We start from the raw sequence: 19,655 nt of genomic DNA on the forward strand, positions 1-19,655 counted from the left end.
AGAAGAACCGTTTTCGAGATCCACCTTTGTCTCACAAACACTGCTCTAGTTCAGCACACGTTCATTTGCGCAGGCTAATGGTTGGTATTGGCGGATGCAGAAAAAATAGACAAATCCAATGCAAAAAACATCAATCTGTAGCTCAAACACACAATGTTTAAAAGGGGTTAGAAGCACTAAAATGTGCTGGTGATACCGTGGGACTCAAAGCGTTAGTAATGCTAAAAGTCTCTCTAAGGCTCTTTTCTGCCTGTTCCTTTGTGATCAATTTCCAGGCAGGGGGGATATCTCCAGGGCATGCATCATACTCACATATTTCTAGTAGTCTGAGGCTTGTGTGCTGGGATCTACTGGAATATGCCAGTTGGGGAAAATGTCTCTGTACTTTTTGAAAGGGTGGTATTTTTCATTTGTCTCGTAGCATTTGAAAGAACTCTCACTGAACACAGAGGAGGAGCAGATATCAGTCACGAGTTCCTTTGAAACATCAAACCTGTAACGACCAAGTCCCTGTGGTCTGTGTATTGAAACACAGTGATCATTGTGAGCGTCTCCTCCTGCCTCACATGGTGACTTGCAGAATGGACACTGCTTCCCCCAGCCAAACACTCTTGTGAACAGGATATTCTGTGGTTTAATCCTCATCTGTTCCAATTTCTAACTTACATCTGTTGCATTTCGGAATTCCTCTCTCAGAGACTGTTCCATCTCCACAACAGATGTTTAGAGCCAGTAGGCAAACTGTTCCTGGTTGGAATTGTTGAGGATCATGGTGGCTTCCAATGCATCTTGGGGAATGACCAGCTTCTCCCCAAGTACCCTGCATATGTTCTGAATGAATTGCTAAATGTGGCCCTTCTCATTCATCTGTGCTTTTCTGATTGCCTCAGTGATGACTCTGATGATCCCTGACAGTCTTCTAACTCAAAACAAATTTCCCCTTGTGAAAATCGTTTTAACATTTCACCCAAAATCCAAGTATTGACAAAGGCTTCATAGCGACAAGTGTAGCTCACGTAGTTGGCCAAGTTGAATTCTGACAGTAGTTGCTTCAAGATAGAGTACTGGAACAATTTCAGAGAGCTGAATTGAAAGGCATTCTGTCCTGTCAGCATTTCATCAACAATTTCCGGACCCAGGGAACTGACAACATAAAATAGACTTCTACTGCAGGTTTGAGACACAGGTTGGTGAACTCCCCAGCTTTCTTCCGACACTGATCTTGTCCACTGAACAAGTCTTTGAAGTCTGCCAAGTATTTACCTTTGAACTGTTCAAGGCACCAACAAGGATTATTGTCACATATGAACTGTTCATGCATTGATTGGAAAGCCCTGGATGCAAACCCAGAAATGTACAATTTAATGGAGACTTTATCGCTTGTCCCAAGATTTTTGTTGGCGTTCAACTTCTCTTCAATCATATGTATGATCTCTTGAATGTATGTGTCATTGTAATCTGTTTTATTTTGGATCTTCTCATTCACAAATTGTTTGCACATCTCTACAAGGTTGTCTGCCATGACCTGGGTTTTTCTTGTGTGCTCATCCATGTAAAACCCCTTTACTAATCTCTTGAATATCCCATCTGGAGTGACTATGAAGGGTTCTTTTCCATGATCTTCAAGTTTCTCTTTGTTCAGCTTTTCATTCACTGAACTTCCCTTCTGCATCATGTTAGACCGGAGCTGGTTGAAAACATCACTCACAACGTCTCGTTTCTTTAATCCTGTAAAAGAGAGCTCCTGCACTGTTTCCTCCCACACCTTTTCAAATTCTCCATCAAGGTCCTTCACTGACCGCTCAGAGCGGCTCTTTCTGCAGTCCTCAAGCAACTTCAGCACCTTCTCCTCCATCACGGCTGTGTGGTTCTCCTTGATTGTGTCAATCTTTTTCATTCCTTGTCGGATCTCAACAGCAGCTTTCAGTTTACTCATTACAGAGTTTTCCATTTCCATTTTGATACTTTTGGTGCTGTTTGCGAAATCCTCTCTGTATCTCTCCACAAGATAGACATGGCCCTCTGTCTGTTCATAGTACTTGGTAAGGATGTCAAGAATGGTCTTCTCCCATTTGACAAGTTCCATTGAGGCTTCACTTTTCAATTGACAGAGAAAATCCCTCACATCTCCTGTCTGAGATTTCATTGCTATTGTTCCAAAGTTGGAAATCCTTGTTTCAGCATTTGTCATCCATGTGTGCATGTGTTTTCTGAATGACCATTCCCACTCATTGAACTCGACACACAGCTTCATGTAGGCTTTGCCACCAGGCTGTTTCTGAAGCTGAAGATGAAGTTTTTGTACTTTACAACATTACACAGGCTTTTTGTCCACTCCAGAAACGTCATGATGTTGTTTCCAGAGTCTTCACATTTCTGGAAGACCTCGATCATGTCCTTTTTGAACTCGTAGATTGACTCACTGTACCCAGCATTGACGGGTGCCATTGGTGGGTTTCCATGCCAAAGTCCAGGGATGTATCAGTTACCAGTCTATGGGTTGTACTCCATCACATCAGTGAAGCTCTTGTTCTCCTCCTGGTTTTCAATTCTGGCTGCTGCCTGGGTCATCTCATTCAATTGCTCCAAGAGCATTTTCCAGTCTCTCATGTTCTTGTCATGTGCCGAGATCTGCCATTTTCGGGTGGACAAACTGGCACTTGGGTTTCTTTCCCACCGCTTTCATTCGGTGAAAAGCGTGGACGACTATCTGCAGGATGTCCTTCATCTCGGTTGAGTTCTCCATGGCAATATTGAGCATTGTGACATCACTCAGCCCGACAACGCATGTGGCTAGCTCATTGTCGTGCTCATAGCTGTCATCCAGCTGCGCTAGCTCTGGAGACTTCAGTCCTTCTGTGTCGATGATCACTATGAAGTCGCAGTTCAGCTCTTTCCTGAAGTCGTCTTTGACTTTGATGAGAAGCATGAAGGCCCCTCTTGTGCATCTGCCGCTACTGACTGTGAACTGCGCTCCAAACATAGTGTTCAGTAGAGTAGATTTTCCTGTGCTCTGAATAAAATAAAATAAAATAAAATAAATAAATAAATAATAAATAAATAACACCTAGAACGGTTACCACCAGGATCTTGTTCTTTGGCTGCACCAAGACATTGAGCTGATGCAGCACATCACTCACCCATCTCAGAGGTATGTTGGACGCGTCTCCATCCACCAGCTCCAGAGGAAACCCATCCAGAAGCAGCTCAGCACATAGTTTGGCAGGTGCTGCAGTTGTTGCCATGACTCTTCAGTTTCTCACAGTAAGACTGCAGATTCATACAGTTGACCCATTTCACGTAGGAAATGTTCAGTTCCCAAATAACTGTTTGAAATCTGTCTGTCAAAGTATGCAATTTTATCTTGGTTTTCAGACAAATTCTGAGACTTTTCTTTGTACAGCTCCCTAAGGCCAGAAATGTTTTTACGAGCCATTTTGTCCAGGTTCAATCTCATCCATTTCAAAAAGTAGGACCTTTCTAGCCCCGTGCTTGATTTTCCATGTATGAAGCAGGTCATTGCCTCTGACATGTCATACAATCTTTGCTGTTCCCTAAGTTGTCTCTTCTCTGTTTGTAGATCACTTTTGTACATCTCTAGGTTATGGTTCCCAGCTTTCCGCAGTCTGCATTCCTCCTTCTCTAGACGTGCCAGCTCCTTCCAGATCTGTCCTCGCAAGGGAAGCTGACTTTCCTTATGCTGTGATGTGTCTTGTATGTTTGAGGTAATTCCATTAACTTTTTGCTAGGCAGTCCTCATCAACCAAAATCCCAAGCTCGTGTGCCACTTCAGCCATCTGCTCCAATGGCATTTTGGACTTTGAACTCTTGATCACCTCACCAACTGTGTTTCGCAAGTTCTTCACAAAGTCTGCATCATTCATCTGTTTGGTTTTCAGGATGATGTTGCTTTTCTTCAATTTCAACTCTGCTGCTGTTTTCTTTAAAGCATCGATGCTGAAGCGCTTGCTCTGTGGGTTACCCACTAGAAACAGCTGTGCCTTGGTGTGTTGGCTGGTCAGTAGCTTGTACTTGTTGTCCAGGTTGTCGAAGAACACAAAGAGTGCTGCAGAGGTCTGGCAAAGAAAGGAGTACTGGGGCTCAAAGGAACTGATGTCCCCTCTTAGATTAGCTACAGTGACCGGTTCACCAAAGATGTCAGCTTGTTCAGCTTGTTCAGAATCTGCGACTTGGACAAGGAGCATATGCTCAATCTGACAAAAGATACCATAGGGAGGTCAGACAGAACAATCCTGTCTTCAACAAATCCTCTTGGGTCTTCCAATGAATGAGGTCTGAACTTCTTGACAATGTCTCGCATTGCCCAAAGCATGAGCGTGCACTGTTCTGTGTCACAATTGGGGAGAAGCAGGGGCACTGAAAACGAACATTAACAACGTCTAAGGGGCTTACAACATTTGTTATCAACCAGGCTCTCCAGATCTAAGTCTGCATCACAACTTGCCTCGCCTCCTGATGAGGTACATTTCACACTCCTAGCTGTTACATTAACAATCATTAACCTCTTCAGGAAAGTCCATGGTAGGGCTGAGTGAGTCTGAGCTGGTTCATCGTCAACTGTCTTCTCATCAATCTGCAGCACAGTGCTCAGGGTGAGCTTATCTATATAGCGTTGCACAAAACCCAGGTCCAGCAGCAAACTCCCTAGGTGGGTTTCTGTAGACGAAAAGAGAACGGTTTCAGATCTGACCTCCTTGGTTGTCAATCAATCCATTGGAAAACATCTTCCAGTTACATTAAGACAGTGAAAATGTTTATTACACTCACTTGTGCGGGCATATGTCACAGCCGAATTGCTTTGGGTCCCGTTCTTTAGCACCGTAGAAACGTGGAAGGAGTACTTGACACCTGGACTCAGACTGGAGCAGCATGTTGAACACTGTTGTCTTCTTCTGGACTTCCTTACCATCACAGGAACAGATCACGAGACATGCCTCAGGAATACCAACACGTTTGTCCCAACTCAGAGACACTGATTCACTGCTGACATGATCAATCTTTATATTTTTGGGTGGCACAGGTTCTGCAAAAAGGACAAAAAAGGACCGAATTCAATTATAACTGGAAAAATGAAAACACAAGTGGAACATAATTCTCCCTGTAATGCAAGAGGACATGTTTGAATCACTGTCCTTACTTGACAGTCACAGTCAGTGATGTGGTAAAAAAATATGTGGGTAAATGCTGATCACCGTTCACAGTGAATAAAGTAATGCTCCCTATATTTTCATTGCATTTTTCAGCAATAGTTGGGTAAACGCTCATGCAAATATAAAAGGTGCGAAAACCAGCGTTTCCGTGAGTTTACCTTCCACTACACCACTGGTTAGGACAATACAATTACAACTCCCAAATAAGCATACATGCAGTGTTTTCATGTGAATGGAAAGCAAGTGATAAAGTATACTCTGAGGTTGCCGATGATTCAGAGATACAATATATTATAAATTATATCATTTATTTATAATATTATTGAAGTACCTGCTACAGCAGCATCCATATGTTGAGCTGGCTCTGCCTCTAGATCACCAGCTTCTACTCTCTGAGATGTGTCCTCATCTTCCCCAAGGTATAAGTCAAAGAATTGATCACTGGCATCATGAAATTCCTTCAAATGGAAACAAATTACAGGCAAGAATTATATACAGGCAATAATTATATATTATAAACTGGGTGGTTCGAGGCCTGAAGGATCGGACCCTTTTTTTCAATTTTCGCCTAAAATGACATACCCAAATCTAACTGCCTGTAGCTCAGGACCTGAAGCAAGGATATGCATATTCTTGATACCATTTGAAAGGGAACACTTTGAAGTTTGTGGAAATGTGAAATTAATGTATGAGAATATAACACATTAGATCTGGTAAAAGATAATACAAACAAAAAAACATGCGTTTTTGGGATTTACTTTTTGTTCCATCATCTTTGAAATGCAAGAGAAAGGCCATAATATAATATTGTAGTTTAGGCGCAATTTAGATTTTGGCCACTAGATGGTATCAATTTCAAACTGATCCAGTGAAGCATTGCAATACATCAGAAAATGTTGTATCAAGTCTGCCCAAATGTGCCGAATTGTTCAATTGATACATTTTGAAGTACATAACTATAGAGAACATACAAAAATGATATGGTAATAAAAAATTGAAGTTTACACACTCCCAGGAAGGTCAAATATGATGGAAAATTAGCTTCCCTACAGAAAAGACACTAACCTTCACACTGGCCAGGCGGGGTGGGTGTGGGGCCAGAAACAGCAGGGGTTCAAACTTTAGAACCCAGTTCCTACATTTGAATATAAAAATTGATTTTATCAAACAAAACTATGCTACATTTTATCTCTGGGACCCTCAGGTTGAAAAATCAGAGCAAGATTACTGAATATATGTGATGCGTGTGATAGAAGGAGTCAGGCGCAGGAGAGTAATACGCATCCAAAGAGTTTATTCCGTCGATAAACAGTTGCGCAAGCATGCGACAACAAAACTCAGGCACAGGGGTAATATCTACCCTGGCAACAACAAGGTAAGGGTAGCTCAACCGAGCTACACACAGCTCACTACAAACAATCACCCACACAGACAAGGAAGCAGAGGGAACACTTATACAATGACTAATTGGGGATAAGGACCAGGTGTGTGTGATTAATTAGACAAGACATGTGGAGTGATGATAAATGGATCGGAAGCAGCTAGTAAGCCGGTGACGACGAACGCCGAAACCTGCCCGAACAAGGAGGGGAGGCAGCCTCGGCGGAAGTCGTGACAATGTAAGTACATTATTTACCTTCAGAGGTGAATGTATCAAACCAGTTGCCGTGATAACATTTTTTGTTGTTGTGCACTCTCCTCAAACAATAGCATGGTCTTTTTTCACTGTAATAGCTACTGTAAATTGGACAGTGAAGTTAGATTAACAAGAAATTAATCTTTCTGCCCATATAAGAGATGTCTATGTCCTGGGAAATGTTCTTGTTACTTACAACGTCATGCTAACCACATTAGTGCACGTTAGCTCAACCGTCCCGGTATAGGGACACCGATTCCGTAGAGGTTAAAATCATTGTCATGTGGTTAATCTGAATTAAAATGAATTTCAACTAATGTGAGAGCACCAGCCTCTGCCATATGGACACATTGAAACACTGTGATTCTTTGGCCGCTGAAGAAATGAGTGCATGGAACTCAAAGATAGCCTATAGGCCAATGCAGCAGTAGGCCTATAACGTCCATCGTCAACTTTCTATATGTCTTGACTTGAGCTATCGCTAGTGAAGTGCAACATCATATCAAATTAATCAGTTGGGTCCGGCCTGAAGCTGTCGCTAGCGAACTTGCAACTTTACATGCACACAATAATGCGATTATTGTGGAACATCAGACTAATATAATATTTCGATTAAAACGAGTGCATTCTTTGCAAGAAGAACGATTTCCCTAATAATCCTGTTTACATGGACAAATCTGAAATCAGGGTACCTGATGGCACTATGATAAATGCACAAAATCGGCAATTAAAATAAACGTTCTACCACAGAGTCCATGTAATTTTTGGGAAGCATATTTGATTCTGAGTTTGGTCATATAAAGTTTGTATGTGAAAACTACTTCTAAGAAGCATACATTCATTTGTTCCGAACTCACTTCACTCGCGCTAAAGAGGAAGACTCCCTCAGCTGGTGCTAATAATTTCCCAATAATCCCAATCATTTAAAAGATTGCTCAATAAATCAGGTGTTTTAATCTGCATATGCTTACTTCGATTTTGATCTTGTGCCAATTAAGATAATCAGAGTAAGGTGTTTACATGACTATTGCATAATCTCCCTACTGCCATAATCAGTTCAATATCAAATGATTACTATGCATGTATACAGTTGAAGTCGGAGGTTTACATTCACCTTAGCCAAATACATTAAAACTCTGTTTTTCACAATTCCTGACATTTTATCCTAGTAGAAATTCCCTGTCTTAGGTCAGTTAGGATCACCACTTTATTTTAAGAATGTGAAATGTCAGAATAATAGTAGAGAGAATGATTTATTTCAGCTTTTATTTATTTCATCACATTCCCAGTGGGTCAGAAGTTTACATACACTCTATTAGTATTTGGTAGCATTGCCTTTAAATTGTGTCAAACGTTTCAGGAAGCCTTCCACAAGCTTCCCACAATAAGTTGGGTGAATTTTGGCGGATTCCTCCTGACAGAGCTGTTGTAACTGAGTCAGGTTTGTAGGCCTCCTTGCTCACACACGCTTTTTCAGTTCTGCCCACACATTTTCTATAGGATTGAGGTCAGGGCTTTTTGATGGCCACTCCAATACCTTGACTTTGTTGTCCTTAAGCCATTTTGCCACAACTTTGGAAGTATGCTTGGGGTCATTGTCCATTTGGAAGACCCATTTGCGACCAAGCTTTAACTTCCTGACTGATGTCTTGAGATGTTGCTTCAATATATCCACATAATTTTCCTTCCTCATGATGCCATCTATTTTGTGAAGTGCACCAGTCCCTCCTGCAGCAAAACACCCCCACAGCATGATGCTGCCACCCCCGTGCTTCACGGTTGGGATGGTGTTCTTCGGCTTGCAAGCCTTCCCCTTTTTCCTCCAAACATAACGATGGTCATTATGGCCAAACAGTTATATTTTTGTTTCATCAGACCAGAGGACATTTCTCCAAAAAGTATGATCTTTGTCCCCATGTGCAGTTGCAAACCGTAGTCTGGCATTTTTATGGCGGTTTTGGAACAGTGGCTTCTTCCTTGCTGAGCGGCCTTTCAGGTTTTGTCGATATAGGAATCGTTTTACTGTGGATATAGATACTTTTTTACCTGTTTCCTCCAGCATCTTCACAAGGTCCTTTGCTGTTGTTCTGGAATTGATTTGCACTTTTCGCACCAAAGTACGTTAATCTCTAGGAGACAGAACGCATCTCCTTCCTGAGCGGTATGACAACTGCGTGGTCCCATGGTGTTTATACTTGCGTACTATTGTTTGTACAGATGAACGTGGTACCTTCAGGCGTTTGGAAATTGCTCCCAAGGATGAACCAGACTTGTGGAGGTCTACAATTTTTTTCTGAGGTCTTGGCTGATTTCTTTTGATTTTCCCATTATGTCAAGCAAAGAGACACTGAGTTTGAAGTTTGGCCTTGAAATACATCCACAGGTACACCTCCAATTGACTCAAATGATGTCAATTAGCCTATCAGAATCTTCTAAAGCCATGACATCATTTTCTGGAATTTTCCAAGCTGTTTAAAGGCACAGTCAACTAAGTGTATGTAAACATCTGACCCACTGGAATTGTGATACAGTGAATTATAAGTGAAATAATCTGTCTGTAAACAATTGTTGGAAAAATTACTTGTGTCATGCACAAAGTAAATGTCCTAACTGACTTGACAAAGCTATAGTTTGTTAACAAGAAATGTATGGAGTGGTTGAAAAACGAGTTTTAATGACTCCAACCTAAGGGAATGTAAACTTCCGACTTCAACTGTACGTATTCGTATCAACTGGGTCCAGCCCTAAGCTGTCACTATTGAACTTGCAACATTGTATCAACTAGCCTATTCTGGGCAGTTAGGCCTTGTCTAGACTTGACAGTTCATGCAGCTTTTGTATTCTGATCATGGAGTTCTGATCATGAAATTCTGAACACCTCATGTGCCTAAACTTACATTTAAATGTGACCACCATGTCCACATTGTGTCCAGATTCCCTTTTCCCACGCTATATTCAAATGCCAGTATGCATACTCAAAATGCCAGTATGCATGCCAGTATGCATACAAAATATGATAATAACACAACAACAACTTGATGGCAGTAGCTAACTACTGTAGCCAACTAGCCTTCTGACTGCTGTAGCTAGCAAGAAAAAAATAAAAGGTTTCTAAATATTAGCTAGCTGGCTGGCATTTATGAGGCCAGCAAACATATTCGTCATACGCTATGAACATATTTCCTCCAACATTATAATGAAAACGTGCCTCTCGCTCCCAAAACACACGTTTTCTGGAGACTTGTGGGGCAGGGTGCTGCTGACGTCACCCACTGTATGCGCTTTCGGTAGCCTGATTGTGTCCAGACTGAGGAGAAAACAGCACACAATGCATCCCTGACCACCTACTGAAGAGGTCAGCCAGATCTGAACACAATCCGACCACAATTAGACTTTTGTGCGTCTACACCTGTCTTTTCAATGCGATCTTCATATTCTGATAGCAGAAGTCGCATGTAAGTGTCAAGTGTAGACACAGCCACAGAGTTTTCTGTGCCAGTGAGCTAGGACAGACAGCTGTTTTTTATGATGTTTCCACCTGATATATGGGATCATCAGATCATGATATTTTACTCTTTCACACCGAGGCTTGGTGATTATCGAGGCCGGGAGAGAGTTGTAAAGATTTTTCTAATACTGTGAGGAACCATTATCATTCGCAATGGAAGTAAAAAAAGAGACTTCGATGACTTCCTATGTGAGGTGAAGAAAAATGACTGAGAAGTTCAGCTTATTAGTGGTGGACATGGTGAGTTAAGACAATCAGAAATCAGACATCGCCAAATGGGAACTTTCCTACATTTGCGTACAGCAGGCTAGGTACTTCTACGCGTGCTCAGGTGCGCCCGCTCCCTCAACATTATCAGGACAGAGAAACCAGACACATGCATGCTCATTGCTCACGTTGTTGTGAACTCTGCATACAATGTTTCCACTCCGAGAATGAGATCGGTAAATCACTGTAATTAATACATTGTTCAAATGAAGTGCTTTGTAACAAAAAGTAGTGGCAATTGAACTGCCACCAACGCAGAGGAGACAAAACCTTAACTTTGCTGGAGTATTGAAACACATCATACCCTGAGATGTTTTCAAACATTACATGGTGTGTTGTAACACCACTTAATCAAGTGTTGTGCAACACCTTGCCAGCGACTGGGAGCACTCCCAGAAATGGTTGAAAACCCTATTTTGGTGTTTCGAGTTATTTTAGTGCAGAATCGGATACCTTCTATTTTGGCCTAATTTCCCCTCTCTATAGCTTCTAAACACTATTATGGTGTTTAAAATACTGTATAGTCTAGAATTAGATCACTTCTTCTGGTGTATTTTTATGTTTAACTTTGATTTATGTATCTGATCATTTGCCAGTTCAACCCATTTTGGCAGGCATTGTTAATCACAATGCTCAATCCACCAGCAGTACTTAGAGGTTTTACAGCACGTTTTGCAGGATACTATGGGAATGGGTCATCTCATCATTGAACTACTTTTTTCTGACGGTTTTGATATCCGTTCATCATGATTAATAGTAATATAGAAGTATACTTTTCTTTCTTAAAACATGCATACAACAAAATTGAATTACCGACAAACATCTAAAAATGGAGCCATGTGACAAGATAGGAAGTGAAATCACTAAATGTTCTCTATCTTTGGTTATCCTCATAAACAATACTTACATTTTGAACAACATATTAAGTTGAATTTATTCTTAGTTTTTGAGGTAATTAAGTATATATTTATTTCATTTTCTATTTTATTTCAATTCACCCCATAATATTTTTTTACAGTGTGGCTGTGTGGTTGAGTGTGTAAAATTCCAATGAAATTCCAATGAAATGTACTATATTACTGCCCCAGAAGTCAGGGGTTCAATTCCCGCTTACCCCCAGTCCAACTTTCACTCCTTGTTTGTTTCTAATCTGTCTAAATAAAGCATTGAAAAGGTGGAATTATACCAAAAAATTTTTTATCCATAGGCCCTTATCATCACTACATATTTGGGCTATAATGCATTTTCATTTCTTAAAGGCCCAGTGTTTTATATACAGTATCAGGTTGGAATAATACTGCAGAATTGTGAAAATTATGATAATGCCATTTTAGTGTAAGAGCTGTTTGAAAATAACTCATGAAATTTCAGCCTGTCTTGGTGGGATGGAGTTTTGGCCTGGTGACATCACCAAGCGGTAAATTAGTTAACAGACCAGTAAGAAAGAGAGTTAAACCTCTCTGCCAATAACAGCTAGTTTTCAGTTCCCCCTCCCCACTCAGACCACTCCCAGACAGTGCAAGCTAAATTCTTGCTTGAGAAATTGCTCTTTGCTAAGAAGCTATTTTTGTTTCTTTTTGACCATTTTAATTGAAAACAATCACAGTAAGGTACTTCATTGTTACCCATAAATGATTTGATATTAAGATTTACAAAAAAGGCTGAATTGGACGTTTAACCCTTTAATTGTATGACAAAACATTTTTTTGTGGATTTTGATCCTGCCATGCACTGAAACCCCAAAACATGTTTTCACAACACTCTCTTAAAAACACCAATATTCAGATTGAAGAACCACTTTTACACAACTTTCTGTGTAATATAACACTTACATTGGGTTGCAGTGGAGGCGGGTAGGAGGAGCTATAGGAGGATGGACTCATTGTAATGGTTGGAATGGAATACATGGAATGGTATCAAACATTTGGAAACCATGTTTGACTCCGTTCCTTTTAATTCCATTCCAGCCATTACAATGAACCCGTCCTCCTATAGCTCCTCCCACCAGCCTCCACTGTTGGGTTTACATTCAAACACACTCCAAACACCAGATCTCAGGTTAGGTGCACTGCTTTTCATGGTTTCATTACACAATTATGGTTTGAGTCTTTCTATTGTTACAGTGTACATGCATTAACAGAAATGAATGTAACCAAATGAAGGGTATTAACTGTACATTTACTTGGCCTACTGGTGACATACAGTATGTAATGGGGAATTGATCAAAATAAACAATCAAAGGGAAACAATTCACAAAATGAAACAATGAATGTGCAAGAATTGGCGGGAGACAGCTGAGCGCATTTTGGATAGTTGAGTTCATGCATTCTGGAGAGGGACACGCTGTATCTTTGCCAAACACCCCTCCCCCTCTTCTTGTCAAAACATTTTAAATTATACTCAAGACATTATCGTCACACATACTGTGCCTTCAGAAAGTATTCATACCTCTTGACTTATTCCACATTTTGTATTGTTACAGGCTGAATTCAAAATTGATTAAATCTTTTTTTTCTCACCCATCTACACACAATCTCCATACTGACAAAGTGAAAACATGTTTTTAGACATTTTTGCAAATGTATTGAAAATGAAATGCAGAAATATTGCATTTACATAAGTATTCACACCACTGAGTCAATACTTTGTAGAAGCACCTTTGGCAGCAATTACAGCTGTGAGTCTTTCTGGGTAAGTCTTTAAGAACTCCACACCTGGATTACGCAACATTTACTCATTATTATTTTCAAACTCTGTCAAATTGGTTGTTGAACATTGCTAGACAAACTTTTTCAGGTCATGCCATAGATTTTCAAGTAGATTTAAGTCAAAACTGTAACTCGGCCACTCACCGTCTTCTTGGTAAGCAACTCCAGTGTAGATTTGGCCTTTAGGTTATTGTCCTGCTGAAAGGTGAATTCATCTCCCAGTGTCTTGTGTAAAGCAGACTGAACCAGGTTTTCATCTAGGATTTTATCTGTGCTTAGCTCCATTCCGTTTCTTATTTATCCTTCAAAACTTCCCAGTCCCAAACTCCACAGCCCCAAACATAACACTTTGTATTCAGGACAAAAATGTATTTGTGAAAATGTCTAAAAACATAATTCCACTTTGACATTTAGCAGACACTCTTATCCAGAGCGACTTACAGGAGCAAGTAGGGTTAAGTGCTTTGCTCAAGGGCACATCGACAGATTTTTCACCTAGTCGGCTCCAGGATTAGAACCAGCGACCTTTCGGTTACTGGCACAATGCTCTTAACCACTAAGCTACCTCATGGGGTAGTGTGTCTACCAGTGACAAAATATGTAAATGTAATCCATTTTAAATAAAGGCTGTAACACAACAAAATGTGAAAAAAGTCAAGGGGTGTGAATACTTTCTGAAGGCACTGTATTTTAGATGCTTTTCACTGACAGCCACAACACAATAACCAGCTAGGCTGATTGCCACGCGCGCTGCCCAAACTGTGAGCTTCCCAAATAGGCATAGGCCTGCAAAGCCTGTGATTTGAAACAATCCACAGCAATTTTTTTTCAAGAAGCTCTGTGGCTAAGTCAAGCTCTCTGGTGAAGTATTTTGAATGATTTTATTTAGACAGGAGTAATTATATAATTTTGGCAAAACCAGCATCCGAACACTGCAACAGCCAACTTTTCTTTCCAATTCGCAAGTGGCTGAAACTAGAGGTCTTTATATAATGATGAGATGCTCATGTCTCCACCCTAACAATGGGAATCATTGTCCCAAAGTTGGGAAGGCAGGCAACAAGCTTATATGTGCATATTACGCCCATAGAAATGCATTGGGCTTATTCTGGACAGATTTTGACGAGAGTGAGCCCTCCCGCTTAGCCTCTTCTCTCCTCTCACTGGAGAACAGCGCCCCTCTGTGTTATATATGTAGCCCATGACATGCCATACTATTTTTGTCCACACAACATCAGATATATGATCTACACATACTGAGACCGGGGGGCGCCGTTTCGCTCACTCTGAGGCTTTATCTGAGATCGATGTGTCTTTCTGTCAGTGCATGCCTCGGTCAAATAAATGATAAATTGTTAAATATTTTATTTGGTACGGTAGGGCGGTCAGAGCCCCCTAAGGCCCATCCTGTTAAAACCTGAAAGTTTTATCCTTCTAGGCCTGTGTACAAGTGTGAAAGCACAAAAACACACCCTACCTCTTCATCTGAGGAACAATCCATTGGCATGGGGGTATCTTCAGCTGCCCTACTCCTACCCCAGTCAACAGTCACATCTTTCAGACTGCCTGGGTCTGAAATACGTTTGGGATAACAGATGAGCTAATGTTACAATGCCAATCAAATACATGACAATTGGGCTTTTGATCATTCCATTTCATTTTATGAATATTATAGGTAAAATGTAATATTCATAAAATTAAATGGAATCATCAAAAGCCCAATTGTCACCTGTTTGATAGACTTTCATGTAAATAAATGGTTATATATAGACAGGTAAAATATAATATTCATAAAATGAAATTATTAAAAGCTCAATTGTCATGTGTTTGATAGGTACATTATTTACAATGCATCAAAAACAGCCTAATAATGCCTCCCTTTTCTACAATTGATGCATTGTTTTTTATTGGATTTTTCCTATTTTGTTGCCTTACAACCTGGAATTAAAATGGATTTTTTGGGGGGTTTGTATCCTTTTATTTACACAACATGCCTACCACTTTGAAGATGCAAAATATTTTTTCTTGTGAAACAAACAAGAAATAAGACAAACAAACAGAAAACTTGAGCGTGCATAACTATTCACCGCCCAAAGTCACTACTTTGTAGAGCCACCTTTTGCAGCAATTACAGCTGCAAGTCTCTTGGGGTATGTCTCTATAAGCTTAGCACATCTAGCCACTGGGATTTTTGCCCATTCTGAAAAGGCACAACTGCTCCAGCTCCTTCAAGTTGGATGGGTTTCGCTGGTGTATAGCAATCTTTAAATCATACCACAGATTTTCAATTGGATTGAGGTCTGGGATTTGACTAGGCCATTCCAAGACATTTAAATGTTTCCCCTTAAACCACTCAAGTGTTGCTTTAGCAGTATGCTTAGGGTCATTGTCCTGCTGGAAGGTGAACCTCCGTCCCAGTCTCAAATCTCTAGGAGACTGAAGCAGGTTTCCCTCAATAATTTCCCTGTATTTAGCACCATCCGTCATTCCTTCAATTCTGACCAGTTTCCCAGTCCCTGCCGATGAAAAACATCCCCACAGCATGATGCTGCCACCACCATGCTTCACTGTGGGGATGGTGTTCTCGGGATGATGAGAGGTGTTGGGTTTGCGCCAGACATAGCGTTTTCCTTGATGGCCAAAAAGCTCAATTTTAGTCTCATCTGACATGAGTACCTTCTTCAATATGTTTGGGGAGTCTCCCACATGACTTTTGGCGAACACCAAACGTGTTTGCTTATTTTTTGTTTTCAAGCAATGGCTTTTTTCTGGCCACTCTTCCGTAAAGCTCAGCTCTGTGGAGTGTACGGCTTCAAGTGGTCCTATGGACAGATACTCCAATCTTCGCTGTGGAGCTTTGCAGCTCCTTCAGGGTTATCTATGGTCTCTGTGTTGCCTCTCTGATTAATGCCCTCCTTGCCTGGTCCGTGAGTTTTGGTGGGCGGCCCTCTCTTGGCAGGTTTGTTGTGGTGCCATTTTCTTTCCATTTTTTAATAATGGATTTAATGGTGCTCCGTGGGACGTTCAACGTTTCTGATATTTTTTTATAACCCAACCCTGATCTGTACTTCTCCACAACTTTGTCCCTGACCTATTTGGAGAGCTCCTTGGTCTTCATGGTGCCACTTGCTTGGTGGTGCCCCTTGCTTAGTGGTGTTGTAGACTCTGGGGCCTTTCAGAAGAGGTGTATATATACTGATATCATGTGACACTTAGATTGCACACAGGTGGACTTTATTTAACTACTTATGTGACTTCTGAAGGTAATTGGTTGCACCAGATCTTATTTAGGGACTTCATAACAAAGGGGGTGAATACATTTGCACGCACCACTTTTCTGTTATTAATTTTATATAATTTTTTTAAACAAGTTATTTTTTTCATTTCACTTCACCAATTTGGACTATTTTGTGTACGTCCATTACATGAAATCCAAATAAAAATTCATTTAAATTACAGGTTGTAATGCAACAAAATAGGAAAAACGCCAAGGGGGCTGAATACTTTTGCAAGGCACTGTACTTTTGAATGTGAAGAGATTGTTGTTTGAATGAATACAGTGTGTAAAGTGTGTATTTTATCAATAATAATAAAAAATACAGCAGACATGACTGATTCATTAGGACTCTTCTAAAAAAAGGCCCGAGGCTACCTACCTCGCTCTTACTCGACGATTGCGTTGCATCTCAAACAAAACGTCTGTCCCTCCTCACAAAGCGTGTTACATCGAGGACACTTCATTTTCAGAAAATGTCTGCCACACAATGGACATCAATAAAATAATTAGGTTACATCAAACATTTGCATTCATAGGCTATAGTATAGCATGCTTAGTTTAGAATGTGCTTCTGTGATATATTTACTTTAAATAAAGATAAAAACGTCTTAATTTGCCCTGTGATTTAAGCCATTAAAGAGTTTGATAAGCCTGACCCACCTGCGACACAACACACCTTTTGATCACACTCCAGCTAAATGACAACGGATAATCAAATGTTTCAGGTACTATGTGCAAGATTGACAATCTGTTTTATTGTGCCTGATAGGTTGACATTCATGCCACCACATTTTCAGTAGTTCCCTGTTTTCACATATAACTTTAGCCTATGCTATTAGAATGTAATTCATGTGAAAAAAACATTTATAGCATCATTTGGTTATCATTTGGTTCAGTCTGTCTATGGTTTTCTTTCAGTTTCACTGAAAAGGGAAGGTAAGGGGATAAATAATAGACTAGGGTGAGTTTGGGCGAGGAAGCCTAGGGCGAGGCAGACTGTGGGAGGTTTTCAATTTGCATGGATTCAAGAATGAACTGGAACATGAATGAACATTAAGCATGTAATGGACATACACAAAATAGTCCAAATTGGTGAAGTGAAATGAAAAAAATAACTTGTTTAAAAATTTCTAAAAAAGATATAACGTAAAAGTGGTGTGTGCATATGTATTCACCCCATTTGCTATGAAACCCCTAAATAAGATCTGGTGCAACCAATTACCTTCAGAAGTCACATAATTAGTTAAATAAAGTCCACCTGTGTGCAATCTAAGTGTCACATAATCTGTCACATGATGTCAGTATATATACACCTGTTCTGAAAGGCCCCAGAGTCTGCAACACCACTAAGCAAGGGGCACCACCAAGCAAGCGGCACCATGAAGACCAAGGAGCTCTCCAAACAGGTCAGGGACAGAGTTGTGGAGAAGTACAGATCAGGTTTAGGTTATAAAAAAATATCAGAAACTTTGAACATTGCACGGAGCACCATTAAATCCATTATTAAAAAATGGAAAGAATATGGCACCACAACAAACCTGCCAAGAAAGGGCCGCCCACCAAAACTCACGGACCAGGCAAGGAGGGCATTAATCAGAGAGGCAACAAAGAGACCAAAGATAACCCTGAAGGAGCTGCATAGCGGAGATTGGAGTATCTGTCCATAGGACCACTTTAAGCCGTACCTCCCGAGTGGCGCAGTGATCTAAGGCACTACATCGCAGTGCTAGCTGTGCCACTAGAGATCCTTGTTCGAATCCAGGCTCTGTCGTAGCAGGCCGCGACCGGGAGACCCATGGGGCGGCGCACAATTGGCCCAGCGTCGTCCAGGGTAGGGGAGGGAATGGCCGGCAGGGATGTAGCTCAGTTGGTAGAGCATGGTTTTTGCAACGCCAGGGTTGTGGGTTTGATTCCCACGGGGGGCCAGTATGAAAAAAATTATAATGTATGCACTAACTGTAAGTCGCTCTGGATAAGAGCGTCTGCTAAATTACTAAAATGTAAATGTAAAGCCGTACACTCCACAGAGCTGGGCTTTACGGAAGAGTGGCCAGAAAAAAGCCATTGCTTGAAGACAAAAAATAAGCAAACATGTTTGGTGTTCACCAAAAGCCATGTGGGAGACTCCCCAAACATATGGAAGAAAGTATTCTGGTCAGATGAGACTAAAATTGAGCTTTTTGGCCATCAAAGAAAACGCTATGTGTGGCGTGAACCCAACATGTCTCATCACCCCGAGAACACCATCCCCACAGTGAATCATGGTGGTGGCAGCATCATGCTGTGGGGATGTTTTCTGACCACCTTCCGGAGACATTTGAAACCCTACCTCTTTAAGGAATACCTGGAATAGTCTAACAGTAATCCTTCTACACCCCCCCATTCTACAATCCCAGTGGCTAGATGTGCCAAGCTTATAGAGACATACCCCAAGAGACTTGTAGCTGTAATTGCTGCAAAAGGTGGCTCTACAAAGTATTGAATAGTTAAGCACGCTCATATTTCCAGAAAAGATTTAGTTGAAAATGGCAACATCTTCTTTATGTTGCCTACTTAAACATTTCGTTTTCAAACAAACGTGAAAAATAGGGGTAGTGTTTCATTTTATTGTTTTACTGTAAAGTGTGGAAGGACCTCTGGAGGAATGTAGGGAAAATGTTTTGAGAAGGAGGTGCTACATGGGTGGTGGGAGGGTTGCAAAGAAAAATCAGCTTTATAATATAGTATTTGCAGACAAACAATAAAATACAATTCCTAATGTGATGAGTAACCTAAGCATAGGACAAGATTCGGTAACACTGCAGACTAAAGCAAATTGAAATACATTTGGCAAAATTATATAATTACACCAGAATTTTATTTTCTGCCCAAGCTACAGATGGCTATATGGACTATTAAAGGCCCAGTGAACTACTTTTGTGATTTATATACAGTACCAGTCAAAAGTTTGGACACACTTACTCATTCAAGGGTTTTTCTTTATTTTTACTATTTTCTACGTTGTAGAATAACTACTTTTTTGGTTACTACATGATTCCATATGTGTTTTTTCATAGTTTTGATGTCTTCACTATTATTCTACAATGTA

At 40.6% G+C, this 19,655-nt stretch overlaps 1 pseudogene across 1 annotated transcript; it reads right to left on the minus strand.

Annotated features, from left to right (window-relative positions):
• Positions 1 to 318: 318 nt before the first annotated feature.
• On the minus strand, positions 319 to 17,031 carry LOC311112954 (up-regulator of cell proliferation-like; annotated as a pseudogene). Its single transcript has 7 exons — positions 16,947 to 17,031; positions 14,768 to 14,862; positions 5,503 to 5,629; positions 3,066 to 4,677; positions 1,568 to 3,013; positions 1,149 to 1,270; positions 319 to 820 (listed from the first exon to the last, which is right to left on the minus strand). The product of its transcript is annotated as an up-regulator of cell proliferation-like (transcript).
• Positions 17,032 to 19,655: the final 2,624 nt, after the last annotated feature.

Source organism: Coregonus lavaretus (assembly GCF_964263955.1).
Source record: "Coregonus lavaretus genome assembly, chromosome: 39".
In the NCBI taxonomy this organism is placed as follows: domain Eukaryota; kingdom Metazoa; phylum Chordata; class Actinopteri; order Salmoniformes; family Salmonidae; genus Coregonus; species Coregonus lavaretus.